This window comes from Squalius cephalus (genome assembly GCF_949319135.1).
Source record: "Squalius cephalus genome assembly, chromosome: 14".
NCBI classification, from domain to species: Eukaryota; Metazoa; Chordata; class Actinopteri; order Cypriniformes; family Leuciscidae; genus Squalius; species Squalius cephalus.
This window is the reverse complement of record NC_137135.1, coordinates 35,876,253-35,889,902: the sequence shown is the minus strand read 5'-3', so window position 1 is coordinate 35,889,902 and position 13,650 is coordinate 35,876,253. Positions and strand designations below refer to the sequence as shown.

Below are 13,650 nucleotides of genomic sequence, written 5' to 3'. Positions count from 1 at the left end.
TGTGTGTGTGTGTGAGAGAGAGAGAGAGAGAGAGCGAGAGAGAGAGAGGAACAGAAGGCGTCGGATTGAGGGATGATAGCGTGCAGAAGTCTGATTCATTTGAGCGAATCGGTTCGTTCGGTTCAAAACTCGATCAATCGATTCATTTACACACGTCACTCTGAAGTGTTCACAGACGGCGTCGCGGCGGGACTTTGTTCGTAGTCTTTTTACGTGATTAAGTAAATAGTTAGTTCTGTTGTGTGACAAAATTGTTGTACGTATTTGGGTAAATCCCTCATATATTGACACGACTAAAATAGAGCTTTTCTAATTTACACGATCAGCACAGTTTGTCTAGTGACTATATAGCAACTAACATTAACTGACATTATTCGCCTTAGCAAACTTGTAGAAGCTAGTTAGATTTATTTAAAACAACTCAGCAACCAAATTGTAATATGAAATCTACATATGGCCTAAAGTCACCCTCAAACGTAAAAGTTCACTCAGTAAGTGTTTTATTCGTCAATAAGTCTTTATATTGACACAATGATGCAGTTTAACTAATGCCCATTCAGTCCAAGCTGTTTAGCTCTTTTTGCTGTAAATGTTTTAATTTTTCTACTTTTCGAATTAAATACTGCTGCATTTTATTTGTATTTTTGTATTTGTATTTGTCAGATATTCAGATAAACTCAAACCCTCACAGCAACATTCACTTTTTGTTGTTGTTTGTTTTTGTAATTTGATACAAAGGTAATATAATACAAAGTATAGTGTTATAAATGTACATACATTTGAAAAAAAAAATTAAAATATGAAAAGTTCCATTTTTTTATTGGTTTTAAAGACAACTAGAGTCAATGGGGTACAATGAGTAAACAAACAAACAAACAAACAAAAAGACAAATAGCCTATATAAAGAAACAGTGACAAACTTAAAAGTTCAATGAAAATGTGAAAATGTTTACAAATTGAAACACAATTTGCAGCTTTCTTATTTTTTAAACAAAACATTGTGTTTAGGTAGAATTCCTGATCTTAAAATTAAAAAAACAAAGGCTTATTTCCTCCAAATTTACATTTATGAAAACTAAATTTAGCTAATCAAATTAACTAAGTAATATTCCTTCAGATAAGATTTGTCATAGGAGAAAATAACAAATAACACGAAAACTTTTCATTTACGATGCTGATGACCATTAAAACGCGTCATCACAGTCTGTGGAAAAGATCCGCGCTGCGAATCGGTTCAACCGAATCAGTACAAAGAACCCTTTCAAAAGAGTGATTCGGACATCCCCGAGGAGGGATGAGGGAGGGGTGGAGTGGCCGAGGAGAGCGTTCAGATGGAGGATTAAACTGGTCCCTATCCTGACAGCATCCAGCACACACACACACACACACACAGCTCAAACATCATCCACACACACCTGTCCATCCCGTCTGAATCAGCCTGATTCACCTGCTCCCTCATCCCGGGCTGGCTCTGCATCTCTGGACCGGACCGGTCCACCCACACCTCCCGAACTGGACCGGACCGGTGTCCTTTCAAACCACGAGGTGGGTGCAGCTGTCTCCGTTGTTCTTCTGCATGCTCGTTCATTCATTAGACACGTGTTTGTGAACCATTTTCATAGATTCGATGTTGCCTATTTTAAAGGGTTTAGATTCATTTCCATTGTGCGCTCGCGCTCGGACAGACGGACGGCGAGGAAGATTCAATCGGATTAAGATTAAACGGGAGAACCAACAAAAGATTGAGCTTTTTTTTCCCCCCTTTGTTTACTAGATAAACACACATGACTTGTTCTGTCTGGAATCAGATGACAGGTATGGATTTGGACAAATCTGTTCAACACATTGGATTGAGGAAATAGTGTTTCTGAGCGGAGTATGTGGCGTTAATTAGGTCATTTTGGGCTTCGCGTCGGACGGATTGATTTTGTGAGTTGTTCAGGATAAACGTTTCTGTTTTTATTCTGATTGTCATAGTGGTCACATCATGATTGTTTAAACACTGATTGGGGATCATGGTTGTAGTGATGTCCAGTTCGTAAACGAATCGTTCATATGAATCGATTCTTTGTAATGAATTGGTCTGTAGCGAATCGAGTTATCAGATCAGTTGGTGTGTGTTTGTTGTTGTTGTTGTTGATGATGATGAAAGATGACTACAGTAAGCAAAATTTACACGTTGTGAAATGCATATTTCCTAGTTCATAATATTTTGGTGAAAACTAGTATTGGCTCCTAAACAAAGTACATTATCACGTTTGCATTTTATTAACTACCAGACTTGAGCTTGAATAAACAGTAATTGTGACAAACGTAACAACACAAGCTGGGTCTGTTACGCTTAATATAACACTGTATTTTAAAACGAATCACAGAATCGTTTTAAGTGAATCATTGACGTGAACCGTTCAAAAGAACCGATTCTCTTTAATGACTCGGACGAGCATTCGCGTCGCGTGTTTACTATTGTTCAGTGATTGCTGCTGGCTATTTTTTGAGACGCGCTCTTGACGCGACGCATCGCTCGCACGCACTGTGGCTTTCGCGTGGCGTTTGGACTATAAATGGCTCAGACTGCACATATGTTGTGGGATATTTCCTCTGCAGTTGTAAATCCCGTGGACCATGTGATTATGTCGTACAGTGGGAGAACTGGCGTGTTTGTGAATGAGTGAGGTGTGGCATATGCACCCTCTTTTCTCTCTCTCATTCTCTCCGTTTTTGGGCCCTTGAGCACCACATGTACACTCCACGAGACTTCATGCTTCAATCCTGCAGCATTTAGATATTTTTAGCACTATTTTACATATATATGGAGACTAGTTTGCAATTATGTGCACGCGCAGCCATGTGCTACTCCACAGACAACTGCACTAGACAGATGATCTCAATATGTCAGGAAGTGTAGAGCATAAGGAACATGATTATTTAGTGTGTGTGTGTGTGTGTGAGAGAGAGAGAGAGAGAGAGTGTGTGTGTGTGTGTGTGTGTGTGTGTGTGTGAGTGATGCTTTGTGCATGCTGATTCTGGAGAAAAAACAGGCTACCTGTAAGTGAAAAGTAACTTAATAAACAAAGAAATTATTTTAGAGTAATCCTTTTAACTAGGTATTCATGTTATAATGATGCGTTCTGGCGTTGCTAGCTAACATATAGTTTCCTTATTAAACAAAATGTACAGACACAGCTTTGAATCTCTATTAAACAGGCATGTGTACAACAATGTATATTTCTGGCTTATATCAGGACATAGTGTTAATGGTTCTTTTAGACACATGGTTTTTGTGTTTAATGTATATTTTACTCTATATGAAGTATTAAGTTATGTATCGAAGCTCGTTTCCGCCACAGAATAAACATTTTTAAAAGATAATTGCGACTTTTTATCTCACAATTGTGAGTTTATATCTCACAATCTGACTTTATAACACGCAATTGTGAGGAAAAAAGTCAGAATTGTGAGATAAAAAATTGCAATTACCTTTTTTCATTTTTTTATTCTGTGGCGGAAACGAGCTTTCATACACTCTAAAAGAATGCTGGGTTGTTTTAACCCAATTTTGGGTCAAATATGGACAAACCCAAACGTTGGGTTAAAAATGTAATTTAAAAACTTAACCCAACGTTTTGGTTTGTCCATACTTGACCCAAAATTGGGTTAAAACAACCCAGCATTCCAGCAACAAAAAAGGTAATTGCAATTTTTTCTCTCACAATTCTGACTTTTTTCCTCACAATTGCGTGTTATAAAGTCAGATTGTGAGATATAAACTCACAATTGTGAGATAAAAAGTCGCAATTATCTTTTAAAAATGTTTATTCTGTGGCGGAAACGAGCTTACCTAGTTTATGGTTTGTGGGCACAGTTTTAGGAGAGATGAATGATAATGTAATTATGTAAAATAAACGAAAGAGTAAATCAAAGTAAGTTGTACATTTATCTTAAGAACAATCTAGTTATCATCGACTGGTTCATTTCAAGAAAAAAATCATGATATTTTTCTAAACAAAATATCTGGCAAAATATAAAGCAACTTTTTTTGTGTGTGTGTTTTTGCTTCAAACTATTTTTCCCATTGTAATTTTTTTTCCAATTCAATGGCATTAAAAAAAGGTTTTGCAATATAAATGACAATATTGCAATCTTTGATTTGAAGTGAAAAAGTATCTTAGTTCAAGTTAAGAAAAAAATGATAAAAGACTTCGCAAATAACATTTCAAATCATGCATTGAAATAAATGTGCAATTAAACATGATTTTTTTTTAAAACAACAATAATGCTAATAATGCTGCCGTGTGGCCTCTGCAGAAGCAAACATCCCCGCTTACAGAGTTCATAGCAGGGCTGTTTTGAAAGATTAATTTGTTATGCAAAATGCAGGGAATTTTTTTGCTTCCTGATCCAGACTGTTGTTGTTCTGTAATGATCTCACATCTCAAGCATTAGCATGTAGGATGTGTGTGTGTGTGTGTGTGTGTGTTGTTTCAGGCTCATGTTGATGACTCAGTGATGATGAATGGGGAACATATGATGTGTTTTCTGTGCAGAGCGACGGCTTGCTGTAATTACACATCAGGAAATACAGGAAGATCCCGTGACCCAAATTCACTTTCGCTTCACCATGACACACACAAAAACATGCACAGGTTTATTCTCCGCTGTATGATGACCTCTGGCCTTCTCTTGTCTGCATAATTTGATAAATTTGTCTCTAAATGAAGCATTTTTGCTTAATTGAACGGCTGATCTGAATCACATTTTGTGAAATACAAGTTTAAATATCTTGTTTTAAATGGTTAATTGCCTTTAGTTCGCGTCACAGCCTGGCAAAACCAAACCCGCTTTAAGGCAAGTTTCCAAGGTCCAAAATAAGTGGAGGAGAGGCTTCACTGAAGCTCATCCTTTAATGAATCGACAGCTAATCTTCAACATGTTTGACCTTAAACATTCGTGTTGGATTGGTCTATTTTTAGAGTTGCGACTGAAAACAATGCCGTTTTGTAAGAGAAGTCGCGGATCATTTTGCGACAGGTATTATTCAGTTTATGTCACTTTGGTATGCAAACAGTGATTGACTCGCACAACTCAATGATGTCAAGGCTGTAATGTGATTGGTTGTCAATGCACATGTGATCCTATTTAGCCGTTACGCTTTTGTTCCTCCAAATGTACGAACCCTTGTATCTCCCAATAGGACCACGGCTGTGTTTAATGCCCCCTATAGCATGAAATAGGGCACTATTTGAGGAAACAATAGTTATTGAGTGCACTCATTCAATCCCACAATGCATTGCGAATACCCAGAATGCACTGTGAATTAATTCCCGTGTTTGACCAGAAGATGGCGCCGCAGAATCCATTTTCCAAACCGCTGGTCCAATGTGGATACAGTGTAATAACATACAGGTAAAAAGTCCCTTTTAATTGATTATTAAATCGTTTAATTAAAGATGCAGCTCATGATTTGCTATCAGGAGGTGTTTATAATTCATACTAGAGAGAATTATAATGGGACAGAAATTTGTGTGCATCCGTCAAACAAACTTTTTTTTCCAGAAACGGAGAAACTACATCTTAAATCTTCTTAAAAGTTAATGTTGTGTATTTTTAGCACAAGCCAACCGACTAATAGCAATTGATTTCAATGCATTTTTAATCAGGAATTTCAGTCGTTAACTAAAACTAAAACATTTCTGTTGATTGGGTAAAGCTGAAACAAGATGAAGCACTAATTTATTATTTCTTTTAACTGGAAATAAAACTAAAGCTGAAATAAAAATAAATTAAACTTAAATAGCAATGTTAAAAATAAAAAAATAAACCAATGAAATAAAAATAAATTAAACTTAAATAGCAATGTTAAAAAACAATAAACTAATGAAATGTAAATAAAAATAAATTAAACTTAAATAGCAATGTTTAAAAAACAATGAACTAATGAAATGAAAATAAAAATAAATTAAACTTAAATAGCAATGTTTAAAAAACAATAAACTAATGAAATGAAAATAAAAATAAATTAAACTTAAATAGCAATGTTTAAAAAACAAACTAATGAAATGAAAATAAAAATAAATTAAACTTAAATAGCAATGTTTAAAAAACAATGAACTAATGAAATGAAAATAAAAATAAATTAAACTTAAATAGCAATGTTTAAAAAACAATAAACTAATGAAATGTAAATAAAAATATATTAAACTTAAATAGCAATGTTTAAAAAACAATGAACTAATGAAATGAAAATAAAAATAAATTAAACTTAAATAGCAATGTTTAAAAAACAAACTAATGAAATGAAAATAAAAATAAATTAAACTTAAATAGCAATGTTTAAAAAACAATGAACTAATGAAATGAAAATGAAAATAAATTAAACTTAAATAGCAATGTTTAAAAAACAATAAACTAATGAAATGAAAATAAAAATAAGTTAAACTTAAATAGAAATGTTTAAAAAAACAATAAACTAATGAAATGTAAATAAAAATAAATTAAACTTAAAAAGCAATGTTTAAAAAACAATAAACTAATGAAATACAAATAAAAATAAATTAAACTTAAAAAGCAATGTTTAAAAAACAATAAACTAATGAAATGAAAATAAAAATAAATTAAACTTAAAAAGCAATGTTAAAAAACAATAAATTAATGAAATGAAGAGAAAAAACATGACGAAGTTACTAAAAATCAAACTAAAATTAACTCAAAAACCAAAAAAAAGCGAATTCAAAATATGAATAAAATTTAAATAAAAACTAAAACAACACTGTGTCCCAAGACACAGACCCTCAGAAGTCCCTACATTCTCTAATTACCTCATGCAAGTCATTAATATGTGCAAATGCAGAATATTAATCTCCAAATGGTGGCTAGATTGAACGGCATGCTGGGAACTGAGAGCCCTCGGTCGCCGGCGGAATTGAATTGAGAGGTTGCACAAAAGCTGCTTTCTTTTATTATGCTAATGGCCGGCTCTGACAGGCAGAACGGGGGAAGAGAAGGGCGATTTAATTAGTGCTAAAGAGGAAACGTGGAATCATTTTCAACACAAACAACAAACTACTGACAAAGCGAAGGAAACGCCATTATACTGGGACTGAACCATTCACTCGGCTGTTGGTTAATGGGAATGGGATGAAACGCATCTGACCTAGTTACGGACTGACGCTGTGAACGCCTGCGCCATTGCTTTAGTCCTGGATTGAACCCTTGGTATTCAGAGCATATGCCACATCTTATTACTGTATGTTTTTCAGGAATGGGAGAACTGGACACGTCTGACGTGCATTTGCGCAACGTGAAATCTTAGAAATCTCAGTGGAATCTGTAAAATTCAGTGGCATGTGGACCTGGAGGGCGTGCGGTTAATAGCCTCTTTCTTCGAGTCTCTAGATCTGCTCATGCACGAACCCCACTGTGGAGAACCAGTCAAGCATCGCTTCAGTATTTATAGGAACGGCATGATTAAATAAGTAGAAATATTATATTATTAAAGAAATAGACCTTTGCTCGCCTTCGTGTTGCTCCAAACGCATATTAATAATCTCTGAACTGTTGTTTTATATACTATTAAAGAACTTTGTGACCGTGACAAATAAACACCATACAATGAAATTAAAGTCATCATTTATTAAAATCTTGCATGCACATATTCGTTTAAATACATCTGAACAAATGCAATTTAAGAGATTTTTATTTCATAATTTTTTGTTTGTTCCTCAGACACAACTATCATTCAGGTAACTACAATATGTGGAATATACACTGTTTTTAGGGTTTTCTGTATGCTTTCACAGTCGGCATGTGACTGACCTTCAGTGTTGACATGTAGTTGAAATAATGTTGTTTGCTGTTTTAAATGCTGAAACGATATTTAATGCTGAATGGTTATATAAAATTTGACCTTTTTTTTTTTTTTATCAAGCCTTTGAAACAATGTTGTAATATCAACATTGATTCGATTTGAAGACATATCATTTATACCTTAAAGTCCCCCTGTGGTGAAAATCCAGCTTTTAATGTTGTTTATGTGTCTATGTGGTGTTTTTAATCTGCTTAAAGCATGTGTAAGTTCATAAGTCGACAGCATTGCTGAGTATTTCCTCCTTAAAACTGCAGTGAACCAAAGACAGTCTCAAAAACACGCTTTGAAATCGCTGGTGTTTCTGACGTCACAAACTACCTTGTAACCAATCAGATCAACGTGTGATCGTCATCCAGTGGATCTCTGAGCTGAGTGAGTGAGTGGAGGCGGGGCTCATTTGCATATTCATAGAACCGCGCATACTAAATGAGGCAAGGGTGTCGAGTTACATTCAAGATATTTTAAGGCATTAACAAAAAAACAATTTCAAGGAAAAAACGTTTAAATATGTAATTTCGGTGATCAAAGATGAGTTTTAAGGTATACAATTATTGACTACGGGGGAATTTAATATGTCCTCAAAACAAAATGTTTGATTCAACCTTGATCCATGACATTGATTTACCTGTGAATAAATGTTGAAACAAATGTTGGTCATTGCATGGAAATCAGCAGCTTGGACATTCTGTTTGGATTAATGTTATTATAGAGGGAATATTAGGCTGCCGTCACTTTAAGAGCCGCACGGATCCAATATACTGATACACATGCGTTTCCTCTGTCAACCGTTTGCGTTCACTTAAACCATAACCGAATGTGTTTAATAACGACATATTTTTGTGTGTATTTGTTTGTTCAAGTGTCAAATTCAGTATCGCGCACTATTGCGTATGAGCGGTGGCTTTCCGTGCGCTCGTTTTGAAACACGTCAGCGTCTTCTTGCACATGAATGGTTTAAATCCTTAAAATGCACACAAAGGAATTTTCATTAACAAGTATCCGATTCCTGACCTTAAAGGGGTGGTTGATTATGATTTGACTTTTCTAACTTTAGTTAGTGTGTAATGTTGCTGTTTGATCATAAACAACATCTGCAAAGTTACAACGCTCAAAGTTCAAAGCAAAGGGAGATATTTGCTTTTACAGAAATCGCTTTTTAAGGACTACAACAAACGGCTGGTAGAGACTACACCACATTCCTCCCGGGTTAGTGACATCACCAACCCTAGAATTTACATAAACCCCTCCCCCTGGAAACACACACGCAACAAAGGGGATCCGTCTTTTCACATTTATTGCAACACGTAACACAAAGACAAGAGCATGTCACTCTGTAGGCGTCTTACAACAGTTCCCACACTAGCGATTTATAGATTATCTTGACAGAATATGCTAATCAATGACTAGAAGAAAGTTAACACACACACAAGCTCTTGAAGCTCCGCCCTCTGTGCCGGGAGCAGCAGCTCATTTGCATTTAAAGGGACAGACACAAAAACGGTGCGTTTTTGCTCACCCTCAAAAAGTGACAATTTTAGCATGCAATATAAAAATATCTGTGGGGTATTTTGAGCTAAAACTTCACACACACACTCATCAGAGACTTATTTTACATCTTGTGAAAAGGCGCATTACACCACCCCTTTAAGTATCCGTCTGATTCCAGAATTGGAATCGAGTTTCGATTCCCACCACTAAATATGACGGGAGCAAGTTCAGCTCTGCTACAGTAAGCTGTGGTGCGGCCCGTCTTGACCCGGTCTGGCCTCGTCTTTAACGTGCCTTGTTCTCAGTTCAAACTGTATTTGAGCATTCAGTGCCAGATCCCATAGAGTCATCCTCTTGATTCCATGCAATCCCTCAATCCCGCTGAAAGGGAGTGAGCGAGAGACAGGCCAGCGCTGTGTCAGCTGAGGGGAAGATGGCTGAAACTACGCACTAATGCAATGAAAGACTGTCCAGATGGACAGAGGATAGTCTGATCCAGTACAATACAGTTACTGTGTTGTGGCGAATGTAGTGGTCTTTCTCAAATTCTGCTCACCCCCCCCCAAAATCAATACAAAAATGCAATTAAAGTTTCAAAAAATCCTGCAGGGATTACATCTTTTTGTCGGCCAGAGCATTTTAGCACTTCAGTCGTTCTGAAGTCAATGGGTCAGTCGTCAAGTCAGAGAGTTTTTGAATGGGCTTTTGGTTAAATGCCTGAAATAAGGGCTGTGGTGAACAAGATGTTTTCAAGTTATATGGATAAATATCACCTTGTGATTTAAAAAAAAAAAAATGTTTTTACTTGCTAACAAGTGACTACAGAGTTCATCTGGACATTAAACGCCATCATCCGAACAGGTAAACGTATATCTATACACTAGTTTGCTTTTAAAGTTTATAATCATGCTGTTGCCAACTGTAATAACTCAAACTTTCAGGGAAAAGAAAGAGTTGTTTAGTGATGTTGAAGTCATGTGACCGTGCTGTACTTCGTTTATAGCCTATGGTACAGCTTTTTACTTCTGCTGATTGTATTTAGGCTTCAAAAGTAGTTAATTTGTGGACATTATCATGATGTACAAGCCCGTTCAGACCAGAACGATAACTATAAGAATAACTAACTATTAGTGTCCACACCAGCGGACGATATCTTTATTTATTATAAGCGCGCTGCTGTTTAATCGCCTGTTGCTTTAAATGCTTGCGCTCTTTAAAGTAGGATTGATTCTGATCGGCTGTAAAACCAAAATATTGTTCATCAGCTGAAAAAAAATCATCCCCTGTAGTCAATCATTTTATCCCTTAAAACTCATCTTTGATTACCGAAATTATCATTTAAAAAAAAAAATTCCTTGAAAAAAATTCTTCATGCCTTAAAATATCTTGAATGTAACTCGACACCCTTGCCTCATTTAGTATACGCGACTCTATGAATATGCAAATGAGCCCCGCCTCCACTCACTCACTTAGCTCAGAGATCCACTGGATGACGATCACACGTTGATCTGATTGGTTACAAGGTAGTTTGTGACGTCAGAAACACCAGCGATTTCAAAGCGTGTTTTTGAGACTGTCTTTGGTTCACTGCAGTTTTAAGGAGGAAATACTCAGCAATGCTGTCGACTTATGAATTTACACGGTTTAAGCAGATTAAAAACACCACATAGACACATAAACAACATTAAAAGCTGGATTTTCACCACAGGGGGACTTTAAGACATAAATTATATGTCTGCAAATCGAATCAATGTTGATATTGCAAGTTTTTGCAACATTGTTTCAAAGGCTTGATTATGGTTAAACTTTTTACGACCATTCATATTGGCATTAGGCCTAAATATTGTTTCATCATTGAAACAGCAATTTACATTATTTCAACTACATTTCAGCTTGATTTTCACCACAAGGCGACTTTAAAGTGATTCCAACAATATGTTGTTATCTGTGCTGTTATAGTTATAGTGTTGGACTCTGCTATTCTTTTATATTTATAGTTATATTGTTATTGTTATAGTCATCCTTGGTGTGAATCATAAACTTTTCTTGGTCACAGAGCTTATCCAAAAGCCAATTGAAAATCCTATTGTTTAAAAAAAAAAATCATCATTATAGCATATTCAAGCAATATTGTTAATATAACTATGATTTTTATGCACTTTGTGTGAAAACTGTGTGTGTGAATGTTGAAAGATTAAAGCAAGTCTGGATCAAACAGAGACTTTCATGTCTATATTTGATTGTGTTTATACACACATGCATATCGAATATAGCTGGGAAACACATCGAAATTAAGCAATATTATTAATATAACTATGATTTTTATGCACTTTTTAAATGGCCAAAAACTTTTTCTAAAGGTTGTCTATTTAGATTATTTTTTTTACTGTATTTCACTTGCATCAAAGTCACTAAATCAAAATGAACAATTCTTTTTTTTAATATTGAATATTGCAGTGTTTATTATGAATGATTTATCGGTGCATATTCAACTAGCCACACAACTTTAGGTAACATTAATCTTTCGTAAAGCAGGGATGAAGTGCGGTCTGGTGTTTGCGTGAGAGAAGGCTTCAGCTGACTCTCCTGGACGGTTGCGGGCCGGCTCCTCCGACAGCTGTTGGATCAGTTTAATGAGAGCTGTAAATGTCAGAGTCACAAGCAAACATCCATTTCTGTCCCACTCAGACGGGATGGAGACAAACTCTCCGTTTGGCACGACACGATCACTATTGATTCCCCGGGGACTGTGTGTGTCTGAGCAATGATCACGCACACATGATGCGGTTTATTCTCGGAGTGGGCCGATTGGAAACTCCAGGGTTGCGCTGTTCGATAAGCAGAAAACAGCATGTTTTTGGAAAGCCAGGCTGTTGCCGGACTCATGCATGGCCTGTTTATTTGCCCGATGCTCATTGACCGGTTGCTGATGAATTCTGCTGTATTGCGGCAGGGTTCTGCGTCGCACCGCTCAGCTGTTTCTAGTTTTCACATCTATTCCCACTGTCTCTATCACCCCCGTCCCTTTCCACAGCTTCCAGCACTAAAGAACATTTCCACTTGCTTTTTATGTCCATTTCACCCTTCCTTTACTCTTCTCCGCCCAGAAGACAATCATAGATTGCACACGAGAGGGTCTAATACTGCCTCTCCTAAAGGCCCAGATGAAATCAAGATGGCCTGATTGTTATCGATTTAGTGGCGCACGTTATTGCAGCAATGAAGGGAAATGTCTTCAATTACCTACAATGTACTTTGTCTTCCTCTGAAAATGACTTTTCATGCACTATTTTAGCCAACACTTATTTGACTCAGTTTCTCTATATAATCAAGTCCTTGCAATGAATGTTTCTCTTATATCCAGTTTCGCCCAGAGATGCGGCAAATCATGCTGGTAAAATGGGTTGCAAATGACACATTTATGTTGACTTGAGGAGAAATGAGAACATGGTAAGAGGCAAAGTTATTGTGATTATTGAAAGACAATCAACTAAAAATAGTGGTTTAAATGTTGAAGTACTTTGAAACAGTGTTAAAATCAAAATGCAAAACTATATTAATCTTGAGCTATTCATTTGAATGTGGATATTATAGCTAATATTAATTATATTATAAATTGATTTGATAGCATGTTTTAATTTTGCATTTTGTATTCTTTGTATTTTTATTTTGAGATAAATAATTGGGTCTTGTCAAATTTTAGACATTTTAGTCAATCATTTTATCCATTAAAACTCATCTTTGATCACCAAAATTACATATTTAAAAGTTTTTTCCTTGAAAAAAATCTTGAATGTAACTCGACACCCTTGCCTCATTTAGTATGCGCGGTTCTATGAATATGCAAATGAGCCCCGCCTCCACTCACTCACTCAGCTCAGAGATCCACTGGTTGACGATCACACGTTGATCTGATTGGTTACAAGGTAGTTTGTGACGTCAGAAACACCAGCGATTTCAAAGCGTGTTTTTGAGACTGTCTTTGGTTCACTGCAGTTTTAAGGAGGAAATACTCAGCAATGCTGTCGACTTATGAACTTACACATGGTTTAAGCAGATTAAAAACACCACATAGACACATAAACAACATTAAACGCTGGATTTTCACCACAGGGGGAGAAACATCAAGATCTCAACGTGTTCTCCATATTGAGATGTGATGTTTCTCTCCAATGGGAACCATTATATCCATTGTTATGCTTCATCCATCTCTCATCACACCTTTCTCTCTCTTTGGCGCATCAGTCTTGCTCAAGTACAGTAGCTGCATTATTGAAATTCATTATTCATGAGTC

At 36.0% G+C, this 13,650-nt stretch overlaps 1 protein-coding gene across 5 annotated transcripts in view; it reads left to right on the top strand.

Moving 5' to 3' along the window:
• Positions 1-1,254: 1,254 nt before the first annotated feature.
• Positions 1,255-13,650, top strand: part of frmpd1b (FERM and PDZ domain containing 1b) — a 51,253-nt gene continuing 38,857 nt past the window's right edge. For 3 of the 5 annotated variants that reach the window (XM_079891792.1, XM_079891788.1, XM_079891789.1), the window contains exon 1: positions 1,255-1,545. The gene's annotated coding sequence lies outside the window, so the exon portion shown is untranslated. The other 2 variants (XM_079891791.1, XM_079891790.1) reach the window with 1 other exon arrangement.